We start from the raw sequence: 13,839 nt of genomic DNA, 5'->3' as shown, positions 1-13,839 counted from the left end.
AAGGCAAGTAACTGTGGTAACTTGAATGATGCCGTGAATAACCAGCCCACCACAAACTAAAGACATATTTTAAGGAACTGAGCACCGTGGCCAAGCACCTCGTGGCGTCTTAACCCCACCTTTACCTTTGCTTTCAACTCTAAATCGATTATATTCGCCACCGTCGAGAAATCAGGAAGCCTTCATTACGTTTTCTCCCGTGACGTAGAGCGAAAACATGCACGCAGACTCCTACAAAACCCAAAATGCCTAATACAAGAGAGAGAGAGAGACAGCCGCGTGCATAATGATACCCGCCTCAGGATGCCGGCTGCTCAATTAAGGTTTTGCGAGGCTTAAAGGACGAGCCAAAATGAACGTCGGAAAAACGCGAAAAAAGCGACTCCTGTATTGGCGTGGAAGAGGGCAGTTGGCGTGTGGGTGGGTGGGAGAGAGGTGGGTAGATAGTGAGGTGGGTTGGTAGGTGGACAGGCAGGAGAGGGAGGGAGGTAGTGAGGTGGGTGGGTAGGTAGACAGGTAGGAAGGAAGTGTGTGTGTAGGTAGGTAAACAGGTGAAAAGAAAGGTAAGTAATTACAGTAGGTAGGATGGGAAGTATCTACATGGATAAGGAGATACAGGTAGGTAGATAAGTGGCCTGAAGGACGGTTCGTGGGTAGGTAGGTACAGTACAAGACTGGCAGAGGAGATCGGTAGCAAGATAGATAGGAAAGTAGGTAGGTAGGTAAGCAAGCAGATAAGTACGTAAGAAGACACCCCAACCATCATGCTACACAGCAAAAACCAGGACACGTTAAGTACTTCATCTGGGGAACCGGACGCCCGTATAACCAGGCCGCATCCCAGGTGCTGCAAAGTATGACGTTAGAGGATACCAGGTAATTACAGGTAGGGGGTAAGGAGCCAGGAAGGTGAGGTGGAAGGTATGACGTAATAGGACACCAGGTAATTTCAGGTAGGGGAAAGGAGAAGGGCAGGTGAGGTGGAAGGTATGATGTAATAGGACCCCAGGTAATTATAGGTAAGGGGGACGCAGGATCTGTGCAAGTAGGGCGGAAAATGAACATGGACGAGTTTTGATAATGTTTCGCTACCAATATATTTCTGTTAGCATAGCCAACCCTTCTAAATACCAAGTGAATTTATTCAGCTCATCTGAGGCCTGTAGTGGAGAGAGGGAAAGAAACCATCCAACCATCATTCTAACCCTATTTTTTCCATTAATACGTGAATTGTAAGGGATCCAGAAACAGGAAATAAGAAAACATCAAAACAGAGCTACCAACAGTATGCATTGGGAAATAAGTCACCCATCCATCCGCTCATTCAAGACCTTAAAATTTTTGGCATCGCCTCACAGACCTAACATTCCCTTCACACACACACACACACACACACACACACACACACACACACACAAACGCAATTAGTAACGCCCGAAGGGAAAAGACTATTTCGCTGATTGCCATGTTAGAAAAGGGGTGTGGCTCTTATCATGTGCTACTCCATACAAACTACATCCATCTACTTTGATTATTCGTCAACATTTTATCTTCAACAGTATACTCGTACACATTCTGTTTATTCAAACATTCCCTTACCAAATCCATCCAGTTCTTTCTTGGTCTTCCACACCTCCTCCTACCCTCAAATCTACTAATACATATCTTATTCACATCCGTACTTTCAGCGTGACCATTCCATCGCACACAAAAGACTTCAAATTTCGACATCTTCAGGAACCTGTTTCTTCTCTATCCACCCCACTTAAACACTTGCATTACTTAGAAAAACGCACGGGTATGGCCTTTTATTTTAAACACTCATACTATTCCAAGGTCTCATGCCCAAATGTTGATGTGGGCACTAACATATCTTCACACACTGCTCTACTAGCCTCATTCCTCAGACCTCCGTTCCGCACCAGCCTCTTCATAGCACCAGCCACTTCACATCCTTGGGTCACTCTGCTCTTCACGTCACTTACATAGTCTCTTTTCTGCCACTGCACCTGCTGTGGGTACATGAACTCTTCTGCTAGTTCCTGTTTCGCCCGATTTGCCATTGCACTGAGAGTCCTCTTCTCTCGACCATATTTTAAAACTGGGGTATCTAAACACTTTCCGTAGCATAACGTCTTGGTTTATTTTTTTTCTGGGATTTATTTTACTTTTGCATGATGCCTTTATTCAGCTTAAATGGAACTCTTGATACTAAACGAGTTGAAAATTATTACTTGTAAGATCTTCAGTAACAAGATGCACTTTTAACAATTTACTCTGTGCAACACCAAACGAGAGACATAGGCCTACTGTAGAATTATAATCGTCTTTCATTTTTTAATCCATGCAATGTCAGACGATTTTATTCATCTTAAAGGAACCTTAAAAGTCTCTCCCAGTCGGCAAGGAAAATAACAAGGCGTCCTGACACTGTTGAAGTCGTAAACAGAACTGTTAGGGAACTATATCCGTCGTTTTCATTCATTTTTTTTTTTCGGTGTCCGACTCAAAATAATAACTGTCGTCCACTGAGAGTCGTATATCTGGAGGTAAATGGCAGGCAAAGGTAGTCATGCCCCCAATTAGCCCATTTTATCGCAGTCACCCTTTCCATTGGCTTATTTATAGGCAGTTGAGCGAGTGGGATGGTGGGGATTTATGGGTTTTAATGGGATTTTAGACTTTTATAATTGACTCTTCTCTGGGAACTACGTGTGGGTGGTGGGATGGTGTGGTGTGGAGTGGGATGGGGTGATCTGGTTTGGGGTGTGGTAAGGTGTGGGGTGTGGTGAGTTGTGTCGTGTGGTGTGGTGCTGGGCGCGGTGCGGGGTGTGGTGTGGTATGGTGTGGTGTGCTGTGTGGTGTGGAGTGGTGGTGTGTTGTGGTAAACAGAACATCTATCTATCTATCTATAGCCCGACGCCCTAATCCCGCAAAGGGTGGCCGCAGACAAAACGCCTCCAAGTCACTCTGTCACCCACCATTTGACTACCCTCCCCCAAACTCACCCCCCCCCTCCCTCATATACCTCTCAACTCCATACCTCATCCTTGGTCTACCCCTCCCTCTCCCTCCCTCCACCTCACCTACATACACCCTCTTAGTCAGTCTTTCATTCTCCATTCTCTCCACATGTCCAAACCACCTCAGTGTATTTCTCCTAATCTTTTCAACCACATCCACATCTACCCCACAACGTTCCTTCACTTCTTCATTCGTCAACCTGTCCCTCCACGTCATTCCACATGCTCCTCTCAAGTAACTCATTTCCACAGCTCTCACTCTTGACTTGTTCCCCTCTTGCAAGGTCCATGCCTCGCTTCCATACGTCAGGGTAGGGATCACAATACCATCATGCAGTGACTTCTTAACTTCCATACTCACCTCCCTATTTCTCATCACTGCTTTCAGTGTACCAACAACATTTCTTCCCTGCTGTACCCTTTCACGTACTTCATCCCCCAAAGTTCCATCCTTACTCATCACACTACCCAAGTACTTGAATGCACTCACATTCTCCATATCCTCACCAACCTCACTGCACACTCTGTGACTTCATTCCTCTCAAACACCATAACTTTACTTTTGTTTACATTAACTTTCAGCTTCCTCCTCCTACACACTGTCCCAAATTCATTCACCAAACCTTGCAACTCCCATTCATCTTCACTCAACAATACTGTATCATCAGCAAACAGCAACACCGGAAGCTTCCAAATCTCACCCTCATTCATTAGGGCCACCCCCACATCCACTGCCCTACCTTGCACCTCCTTTACAACCCCATCCATATATATATTAAACAGCCATGGAGACATCACACACCCCTGTTTCAGTCCCACATTGAGATCAAAGAACTCACTCAGCTCACCATCCACTCGCACCGTAGCCCTAGCTCCCTCGTACATACTCTTCACAGCACTCAACAATTTCCCCTCCACTCCATATATTCTTAATACCTTCCACATACTTTGCCTATCTATTCTGTCATCAGCTTTCTCCAAGTCCATGAAGGCAGCATACACTTTCCTTCCCTTCTCTAGACTCTTCTCCACTAAACATCTTAGAACAAATATCTGATCTACACACCCTTTTCCCTTCCTAAATCCCCCTTGTTCTTCTCCAACTAGCTCCTCTGTCATATGCCTAACCCTATCAATGAGTATTCTACCATATATTTTACTAGTCACACTAAGAAGGCAAATACCCCTATGGTTACCAAATACTTCTCTCTCCCCTTTTCCTTTGTACAGAGGAACAATTATACCTGATTTCCAGTCCTCTGGAACCCTTCCCTCTTCCCAAGCCAATCTACACAACTTCCATATCCACTCCACAACAATCTCACCGCCATACCTAAGCATTTCACCACACACTCCATCAATTCCTGGGGCCTTTCCCAACTTAATCTTCTTCATCGCTTCCACTACTTCCGACCTACTGATCTCTTCCTCCCTCCTCTCATCTCTTCTTCTCCCAGCCATTCCCCAACCACTTATACTGCTCTCACTCTCTACATTCAACAAATCCTCAAAGTGCTCCTTCCATCTCCTCAATTTCTCTCTCTTCTCCACCAACAATCTATTATTCCTATCTTTCACTCCCCTACTATTTCCCCTTTCACACTGCCTTACTTTATTACCTCCTTCGAAAACAATTTCTTAATCCCCCTCCATTTCACACTCAGATTCCTCCCAAACTCTTCATCCACTTTCTTCTTACTCTCCTTCACCAGTCTCTTAACCTCCCTTCTCCTGCTCACATATACCTCTCTCTTCTCTCTCTCATCTTCTCCCCTACCTCTACAGAACATAAAATACATAATTCACTGGCTTTTTTCTACCACTTTAAGCTCCATAAATGCAGCTGGCACAATATATCCAGGGGGTACATGGGTCAGTAAACGAGTAAATAAGAAAATAAATAAAAACAGCTGCCGTATGTCATTTTTGTGTTTAAAATTGTACGATAGAAGGTAGTCTGGTTACCTATTATACGCTTCCACAAATTTTGACGGAATGGAAGGGGGAGGAGAAGGCATTGGGACAAACCGAGAATCCTGAAAACTGATTGAATTCAACTTTTCCATTGGTCTCTTGTGTATGTAAGGTTGCATAAGGGGTGGTCTGGTTACCGAGAAACAATATCCACAAAGTGCGAAGATGGGGGGAGGTGGTTAGGTGGGGATTTAGAACCTTTAAAAAATGATAACTTTTGTCTCTAGTATAGGCCTAATGTGTGTAAAGTGGGAAGTGGAAAGTTATTTAAGTACACCGTCCACTACAGTAGATGTAGAGCCTTAAAAATCGATGGGCTTTGTTTTCAGAAGGGACGTATTGTGGGTGCAATGTTTCACAAGCATAGGTGACCCGGTGACTGAGGTTTTGTGTCCATTAACTCTGATGTGCTGTGGTGGACCCAGTGCATGCCACCATAACCACTGCATCCCTCCTTATCCAGGTGATACAGTAAATAAGCAGTGTCTGCCTCCAAGCACAGTGCCTTGCAGAGTACGTGTTCAGCATGGTCAAAGTTGAGTAGGCAGCACAAGTGTCGAGTTGCCCCAAGTCTCTTCCTTCTAGTCCTCAGCCACTTTCACAAAACACTGCCAATTTTTCAGCAGCGTGGAAGAAAGGGAGGAAGGTGGGGTGCTGGGGTGGAACGGGGGGATCTGGTGCTGATCAGGCCTGGGAGTGCTGTCATTCCCTCACTGGAGGGAGTATTAGCTGCTCATTTCGGTTCGCTGATAAAAATCTTTGCATCTCTGATAATATATCGATTTTCATTTGTTAAGCTTAAAGAAGGTGATTACGGCGTCATAACCGGTTTTTAATGTGGGTGTTGGGCTCGTAGCTTCGCCACTTTACGCGCTGGCTTGTCCACGAGGCTTCCCAACTCTGTTCTCCGTTCATTTTAACCTCTTCAGGTCGGTGGCGTTTTTCATATCTCATTCTTGCCATCTACGGACGATTTCATTCAGCTTGACGAGACTCTGATCGGGAAAAAATAGGTATAGACTTCACAGAACCCCTTAGGTACTGCAGATCCATTCCAGGGTGAATATAAATGAGTGGAGAGAACAAGATTAAAAAAAAAAAAATGCGTCACCTGGATTCAGCAGTTAACTCTCCGTAAAACAGCCATTTTTCTATCCTGAATGCTGAGTATAGCAAGACATAAACACTGAAATACGGTGCTGGTCACGAAAAAGTGTTAAGGAAAAGATGTAAAGCCAGTGTATTGATTTATCCTGCCTATGAGCTCTGGGAAATATGCCACAAAAGGGCGAAAATCTCCTCCAAAATAAGGTGGATGAACCATATCTATGAAAAAAACGCTGTGAGAGGGATGTAGAGTCGCAGTATGTAGAGCCGTAGCACTATTTTATTCCGTCCCTGAGCTACGGAAAATTTGCAACAAAAGAACGAAAATCTCCACCAAGTTAAGGCAGACGACCACTAGGCTCCACACTGCTTGATGGAAGGCTGCTTTCTCCACTCCAGCACCCACGGCAAGATTACGCTATTCTGGCCATGCGTGAGAGGGGAGTATAAATATGGACCTGGCCACGAGTTCATGATTATTTAATTGTGACTGACGGTAGATAGAGAGAATTTAGGCAAACTTAACTTTTAAAAGCAGAGATGCCAGTTTCAAAGATATGGGCCTCATCCCCATGAACTTTTAAAATTTACTGTGGTGTTATGGTACCAACAGAAGGAGATAATGTGTAGCCACTTAGCTTTGATTTAGCTTTATAGCAGAAAGGAAAGCTTCAAGGATACGGACCTGACTTCAGCCTGATTGTGGCCTGTGGTGGCGGAAAACAGACGTACAGCTCATCATGCATCCAATCACCCCACCCCATAACACCATGTCCTCCCAGTCTGCTGTCACACCACTCCATACCACAATACCATCATAGTCTGCCACCACACCACATGATCACATCACAAGCCCCCGCCACATCAACTTGAATACCTAAACTAATTTCACCGATTATTCTGGTGATACTTCATTCTGATTTTGTATGTTCCTTTTCGTCTCTCTGGATCCTATCTACCCAGTGTGTGATAGTGGAAATAAGGTGATGAAGCTGATGCTGATGATGATTTACAGCAGAAACATTAAGAGATATTAAACCAAGGCGAGGTTAACATTTATTTATTTTTTTTTTTTACGTGAGGAAGAAGGAACCAAAGGCAACGAGCCCGCAAAACTGTTCCTTCCAAGAGAAAAACAAAATACAAGAGAGAGCCAAATTCAAGATCCGATCATTTCGAGATGCCTGGACACACTGCGTTTGAAATCTTGGAGATCATAGGAAGCAGGAAATACAGACAGAGGGAGACAGCTCCAGAGTTGACCTATTGCATAAATGAAGGACTGGGAGTAACGGTTAACTCTTGCATTAGAGAGTTGGACAAAAAAGGGATGAGAGTTTGCTGCTAGACGGGTGCTACGCACCCGTCGTAGAGGTGGAGGAATGCATGCAGACAGTTCAGAGGAGCAGTGACCATTGAAGTAGCGATAGAAAAGAGATAAAGATGCAACAGTGCGGCAAAGAGACAGAGGTTGAAAGGAGTCAGTAAGAGCAGGAGAGTTAAAGAGATGAAAAGCCTTTGACTCCACCCTACTGAGAAGAGCTGTATGTGGGGGGCCTCCCCACACATGAGAGTTGTACTCCACACAGGGGCGGATAAAACCCCTGTATAGAGTCAACAATTGTGCAGGGGTAAAGAAGGAACGGAGTCGGCTTAGCACACCCAATCTCTTGGAAGCAGATTTCACAAGAGATGTAATACGATCTTTCCAAGATAAGTCCCGAGTGAATGAAACCCCAAGCATGTTCAAGGATGATGCAGGATTAAGCTGAATATTATTAAACATTAGTGGATATATCTGTTGAAGATTTTGTCGGGTTGATAGGTGCAAAAACTGCATTAAAAACAACCAGATTATTTTTACCCCAGTCAGAGATATGAGCCAAGTCAGACATTAGGTGTGCCATAGCCTCATCCCTTGTTTGTTGAAGTAAATGCTGAGATGGACGTTGAGGGAATCAAATGGAAAGGTGAAGGGTGGAGTCATCAGCGTATGACTGGATAGGGTCAGCTGTACAGCTTGGAAGGTCATTGATGAATAAAAGGAAGAGGGTAGGTGATAGGACACAGCTCTGAGGAACACCACTGTTAATAGATCTAGGAGAAGAACGATGACCGTCTACAACAGCGGCTATAGAACGACCAGAACGGAAGCTAGAGATGAAGTCACAGATAGAAGGATAGAAACCGTAAGAGGGCAGTTTGGAAATTAAAGATTTATGCCAGACTCGATCGAAAGCCTTTGAGATGTCAAGTGCAATGGCAAAGCTTTCGTCAAAGTCCTGAAAAGAGGATGACCAGGAGTCTGAAAGGTAGGTGAGAAGATCGCATGTGGAGCGTCCCTGACGAAACCCATACTGACGATCAGAAAGAAGGTTGTGATAGGAAAGATGCTTTAAAATTTTTCTTTTAAGAACAGACTCGAAAACTTTTGAGATACAGGATGTTAAAGCAATTGGACGATAGTTAGAGGGTTGGGAATGGTCACCCTTCTTTGGGACTGGCTGAATGAGAGCAAACTTCTAGCAAGAAGGAAAGGTACAAGTTGACAGACAAAGGCGAAAGAGTTTGCCTAGGCAGGGTGTAAGCACAGAAGCACAGTTCTTGAGAACAACAGGAGAAACTCCATCAGGCCCATATGCCTTATTAATATTGAGGCCTGTGATGCCAGATAATACATCAGCTGAAGAAATTTTAATGTCAGCCATGAGGAAATCAGAGGGGGGAAGTGTATGGAGGAAAAGTACCGGAATCGTCTAAGGTGGAAGTGGAGGAGAAAGTCTGAGCGAAGAGATCTGCTTTATCAGCAGAAGAAATAGCTACAGAGCCATCAGAGTAGAAAAGAGGAGGGAAGGATGATGAGGCAAAGTTGTTAGAAAGGTTTTTGGTAAGGTGCCAGAAGGAGAGGGAAGAATTCGAGTTAGAAGGTTGAGAGCATTTAGTAAGGATGAAATTATATTTAGCAGAGCGAATAACAGACTTAGCACGATTCCGGGCAGAAACGTATAAAAGATGTGATTCAGAGGTGGGTTGGCTCCGGTACTTTTTATAGGACCTCTCCTTGTTGCGAACAGCATTAGAACAAGCGTGATTAAACCAAGGCTTTCATGCGTTAGTCAGACCATTAAAAAATCCCCCCAAATATAAATAAAAAATAATTAAAAGCATATACACAATAAGCACATCATTAAATTCTCAAACAGTAGGTACTTTTATATAAGGCACGCACCATAATGGGATGCTAAAAGAGTTAAGCTTTTTTTTTATATGTATATATATTTACCAAGAAGTCCACCATTATTGGACCCTAAAATATGAGGCATCTTTAATACCCACGCCATAACGGAAACCAAAAACAAGACGCGCTTCAATTTATGGCCTCCTAAAACAGGTATTTTTATTGTAGAGGCTCGCCACTCCAGGATCCTATTTTACCCGCCCAAGCACACACACACACACACACACACACACACACACACACACACACACACACACACACACACACACACACAAATCGTACTCACACTACATTATAAATTCAGAAAGACCGGACGAAGCACTTAAAAAAAATAATGTGGTATGTACAGTCGTCACCAAAAGTCATATCGTCATCTCGGGCTTTTCTCTTTCTGGTTTTCGAAAAAAAAAGTGTGGGTAATGAGGAGCAGGAGACACTGATTTTTTCCTTTTTTTAAATTCTTTTTTTTACATATATATTTGTCATCAGTGTTATTTAGTTTGGATTCACGAGACTAATTTTCAAAGTTAATGAAAAAAAAAAAAGCAGGAGAAGTGACAGGACTGCTGATGCAGACTGTACATATTTTCTGTTTTGTCATTCATTAATCCTTTCAGTAAAAATAAAAATTATGTCTGATTTTATTTTGGCTACCTAAACGGTTTTACTTAGAGAGAGAGAGAGAGAGAGAGAGAGAGAGAGAGAGAGAGAGAGAGAGAGAGAGAGAGAGAGAGAGAGAGAGAGAGATCAAACAATACTGGATTAGACTAGGATTTTTAGTTACCCAGAATACCAGACACACCCAGTCACACCCAATTACATATATATATATATATATATATATATATATATATATATATATATATATATATATATATATATATATATATATATATATATATATCATCACTCATATCCTTCGTCACAGAATGTGTGGGAGCCGAGTTTCATATGTTATCCGTACTTTTTTTGTAAGACCCATCACCATCACCATCACTATCACCACCATCATCACCATCACCCTCACCACCACAATCACCACAATCACCATCACCACCACCACCATCACCACCATCATCATTACGGATCCCAAACCAAATAATAACCCTACATACGGCGCAGAAAGTCAACTGAACCCATTTTTTCCTCACGATGAGTAACAAAGCAGCTCAAGGTGAAATTCCTCTCACACCTGCCCTCTTTCCCACGTCTTCCCATTAACACGGAGGTACAAAGGTCAAGTGCCAGATTCTCAAGATACAGCCACCTGGAATAAGGGTTTTTAATTAGGCTACGTGTGTTGAGAGGTTCGTGACCCGCGGACAGAATAATTGTCGTTGTTGTTACTAATGGATTCCAGAGACTAGAGCTCCCTAACACCTTTTCGTAATTACTTTATTTGTTTGTTACTACTCATTGTCCTACTCTGTGTTATGTCAGTCCTTCAAACCTCGCCAAACTCTTCATAAATAACGTCAAAAGGATACTAACAAGCTATATTCAAAAATAACTCGCTAAGGAAGAGGTGCTAGGGAGCCTCCTTACCCAACGAGAATAATGGCTAAGTTGTTATTGTCTGATGGAGGTTGTGTTATGGGAGGAGGTATGAATGGAGAGGAGGAGGAGGTGTGGATGAAGAAAGACAGGTAAAAGAGAGGAGGAAAATATGGTGAGAGAGAGAGAGAGAGAGAGAGAGAGAGAGAGAGAGAGAGAGAGAGAGAGAGAGAGAGAGAGAGAGAGAGAGAGAGAGAGAGAGAGAGAGAGAGAGAGAGAGAGAGAGAGAGAGAGAGAGAGATCGGAAGGAGGGGAAGAACATTTCAAATTAGGCAACTTCATCATGAGAGGAGATATGTGTGAAAAGATTTACGAGAAAGAGTAATTAATGAAAGAAGCAGGGAAGTATTAGAGGGAAAGAATAGGTGACTGAAAAAGAAAGGAAACAGATGATCAGAGAGAAGGACGAGAATTTTTTAAGGGAAATTCGTCGTACACTACAGAAAGAAATAGTAACGCTGCAGAGATAAAGCAGAGAAGAATAGTTGTACCACTCTCAGATAAATAAGTGTTCAGAGAGAGGGGGCAGGCCATTCTAAAGCGATTTAGTCGTATGCAAGACAGATAATAAAGAAAAGAAAAGAAAATTAACGCTGCAGAGATAAAAGACAGCAAAATACCTGTACCGCTTTCAGGCAAACAGGTGTTCAGGGATAAAGGACGGGCATTTTAAGGCAATTTCGTCGTACTTTGGGGAGCAAGAAAAAGCTATACAGCAGAGATGAAGCACAGAAAAATAACTGCACCATTTTCAGGTAAATAAATGTTTAGAAGAAAGGTAATGGCATTTTAAAGCAATTTTGTCTTAATTTTGAGCGCAGAAAAAAAAGGGGGGGGTCAATATAGTCGTACTTTACATAACAGAAAAACGCAATACAGCATAGATAAAGCACAGAAAAAATGGCTCTACCACATTCAGGTACGCTCCACCACCACCACCACCACCACCACCACCACCACCACAAGTAACCTGTTCCTCCACTTTCTTCAATAAGTGCCTCGGGTCCCTGCGATAAGTGCTGCTATACAAAGGGAAACTCCGACGGTGCACTTCACCACTTTCTTGCACATTCGTCACTCGTCTCACCAGCCATGACACAATATCTCTGGGCCTCTGGGATGGTAAATTATAAAGGATCTTAGCCAGGTCTTACAATAATCAAGTCTCCGTAGCAGTAAATTTAAAGATATCGTACTGTTAATTTTTTTTCTTATGCTGTCGTCTATTCCAGCTGTTTGTTTGTGAAGTGTTTGGTAGTTGTATGATTGAGGAAAAAATTGTAATAAGTAATATTATATATGAATCTTGCTTCTTCCTAGTTTAGTTGTGAAATATTTTGATTGTTGCATAAGTGAAGATAAAAATATAACAAGTACTCTTATACATGAATTATGCTTCATTCCAGTCCGGTTGTGAAGTGTTTGATTACTGTAGATTAAAGATAAAGGTATAAAAATCAATCTGATACACGAATTACTACACTTCACTTGAGCTTGGTTGTGAAGTGTTTGGTAGCTGTATGATTCAAGATAAGAAAAAAAATAATCAGTCTTACATAGGACCATGCTTAGAGGAGAAAATAAAAGTGAAAACGAGCAACCTTGTACTGGACCTATGCGTGGGAAAGTCTATGCACACTCACCCTGCTGGACGCGATACGTCAGAGCCTCGCATTCCCTGCATCACAGATAGTGGCTGGTCTCGCGATGCCTTTGTGTGGCTGGGCGTGAGTGAGGTAATGATCAGGAGGAGGTAGTGAGTGAGTGATGAGGATGACCCCGCCATGAGGCAACGCACCTCGCTCCCTTGTGATACCTGACCCCAACCCCTCGTTGGGAACTTGGGGCACTGCGAATCCTCCCCCTTACTCTTCCTTATTTTTTCGTCTTTCTCTGTGTCTCTCCAACATCCCATTTTATTTTTTATCTTCTTGCCTTTCTATCTCTTCAATCCTCCTCCTCCTCCTCCTCCTCCTCCCCCCCCTTCTTCTTTCTCTCTGCCTCTTCAGCTTCCATCCTCTTTTATGATTTCGTCTTTGTCACGTCAGCTTTTCGTCCTCTCCCTCTCTTTTCCCGTCTTTCTCTCCAGTTTGTCAACTTAACTCTCCTTTTTTTCCTTTTTCCCTTAGTCCTTCTCCTTGCCTCATCAGCTTCCCTCCTCTTCTTCTACCTGTCTTCTGCTTTCCTGTCTTTCTGTCTCTCCAACTTCCCTCCTACTTTTCTATTTTCTTCTGTTTTCCCGTCTTTCTCTCTGCCTCATCAACGTCCCTCTTCTACCTTTTCTACAATTTTTCATTTTTCCTATCTTGCCCCCTTTCTTTATCTGTTCATCAACCTGTGATATCTGCCCTCTGTACACGTTGTAAACTCGAGGCTCTACAAATATTCTTTTTCTATTAAACATTTCATGCAGTAAAGAAAGAACCCAAGACTAAGGGCATGTCAACCTTGTCCTTTAAAAACTGAATAATGAGAAAGCCAAGTTTAAGATCCATTCAATTCGAGATGCCTGCACACACTGACTGAAGATTATACGCAGTGGGAAAAAGACTGAGGACGACAAGTATGAAACCTCTTTCGCTGAAGAGAGTTCAAGTCGGGCCGAAACTGTTCTATCTTTTCAATAAACAAAATCCAGACGCGATTTAATTCTTCGATTCTCTCTTTTTTTTTTTTTTTTTTTTTTACCGTCTTTTTCTCTGATTTTTCAACTTCCCATTATATATTCCATGTTCCTATCCTACAATAACTATACATCAGTCTGTTAAATTTAACCTCAACCCTTCCATGTTAACTCGGGGCTCTGCGAATAATCCTCTTCTTTTCCCGTCTTTCTGTCTCTTCAACTACCCATTTTATTTTTCATTTTCCCTTATATCGTACCTATTGATGAGTCTGGCTGGGCATCTCATAAGCTTCTGTTTTTTATTGGCACACACCCAC

The sequence above is a fragment of the Coenobita brevimanus genome, chromosome 24 (genome assembly GCF_032717465.1).
Source record: "Coenobita brevimanus isolate Jiangsu-jjx chromosome 24, ASM3271746v2, whole genome shotgun sequence".
NCBI classification, from domain to species: domain Eukaryota; kingdom Metazoa; phylum Arthropoda; class Malacostraca; order Decapoda; family Coenobitidae; genus Coenobita; species Coenobita brevimanus.
Note: the sequence above shows the minus strand (reverse complement) of the source record.